A 1,497-nucleotide genomic window follows, 5' to 3' on the forward strand; every position below is an offset into this window, starting at 1 on the left:
TAGTAATACTGCTTGCAAACCAATGATGATAAGATGATGTTAGGGGGTAGGACTAGATAAGTCTAACTTCTTCCTACTTCGTTCAAGCATTTACTAGGTATAAGCAAATTGAAAATATATTTGTGGATATGTCTGGAATTATGTGTGGTTACATATTGACTGTTGTTACATGTTTGAAAGAATAAATAAATCAATCAAATCAATCAAATCAAGCCTCGATACGCGCTTCACTAAACACTTCCTGGATTTCGCGACACACGCTTCAAAGCATTGGAACACTACGTTCCATCACTACCTTCAGGTTTGATTGAGTTTTTGGTTTTGAGTTCATTTATCTAGCTCCCTGACTGAAGTGTTTGCTGTAGATTCTGTTAACTTCCTTTTGTTATGGTTAGTCAGGTTGAGCTCCATAAATTATACCCTTAGTCTTGTGTTCAGTTTCCTGTATAATAAAATTCTACTTGAACTAACTTGAAACTGAACACTCCTCAGAACCCTCTTCTTTCTAACCATTTTCTAATAACTTAGCTAATGAGGACTTCTTCCCCTGGGCCATTAGAACTGCAAACAAACACTGACTCCGAGCCTGGAAAGATAGTTTAATAACATATAAAAAAAAGCCCTTTGTAGTGCCAGAACCGCATATTATTCATCACTAAGAAAGTCACTTTAGAATTAGATTTGATTAACCACTCTCTATTAACAGGTTATTTTCCGCAGGCTTTTAAGGTTGGTGTAATTATACCTCTACTCAAAAAGCCTTCTCTGGATCCAAGATTCAAGATTTTTTTTTTTATTGTTAATTAATGTGCAGGACATACAGAAAAATCGAAATACTGTTCCTCTCTCTCCTAATATTGAATGTCCACACCATTTAAGAAGCCCCAGACCTTGAAGTTCCTCTGCAACTTCCTGGTCCAAGTTGAAATGTTTTGATTTATTCCCTATATCCATAAGACAGTGGCGACTGTATCTTGAGCGCAACGTAGATGTTGGACTACTTGTATACATTCTGCAGGTCTATTGACTACAACTCTGCCTTCAACACAGTTGTCCCCCACAAACTGTCCACACTGGGTCTGCACCCCACCCTCTGTGACCGGCTCCTGGACTTTCTGACTGGCAGGCCCCAGACTGTCAGGATTGGCAATAGGATTTCAGCCAGCATTATCACAAACATCAGCACCCCACAGGGATGTGTCCTCAGTCCCATCCTCTACACCCTGTTGACCCATGACTGTGTCACCTCCTACAAGGACAACATCATCCTAAAGTTCACGGACAACACCGCAGTGATAGGTCGCATCACTGGCGAGGACGAAGCAGCCTACAGGAGGGAGGTGGCCAGTCTGGTGTCATGGTGCAAGGACAATAATCTCAGCCTCAACACGGACAAGATGAAGGAGATGTTAGTGGACATGAGGAAGGAGAGGAGATCTCATCGGCCACTGTTCATCCGGGGGCTCGAAGTGGAGAGGGTGAGCAGCTTCAAATACC

At 42.0% G+C, this 1,497-nt stretch overlaps 1 protein-coding gene across 1 annotated transcript in view; it reads right to left on the minus strand.

The window, feature by feature from the left end:
• LOC109951975 (rho guanine nucleotide exchange factor 40-like) overlaps positions 1–1,497 on the minus strand; it is a 26,771-nt gene that overhangs the window by 17,207 nt on the left and 8,067 nt on the right. The window lies entirely within an intron of this gene.

Source organism: Monopterus albus, unplaced genomic scaffold, assembly GCF_001952655.1.
Source record: "Monopterus albus unplaced genomic scaffold, M_albus_1.0 scaffold421.1, whole genome shotgun sequence".
Lineage (NCBI taxonomy): Eukaryota > Metazoa > Chordata > Actinopteri > Synbranchiformes > Synbranchidae > Monopterus > Monopterus albus.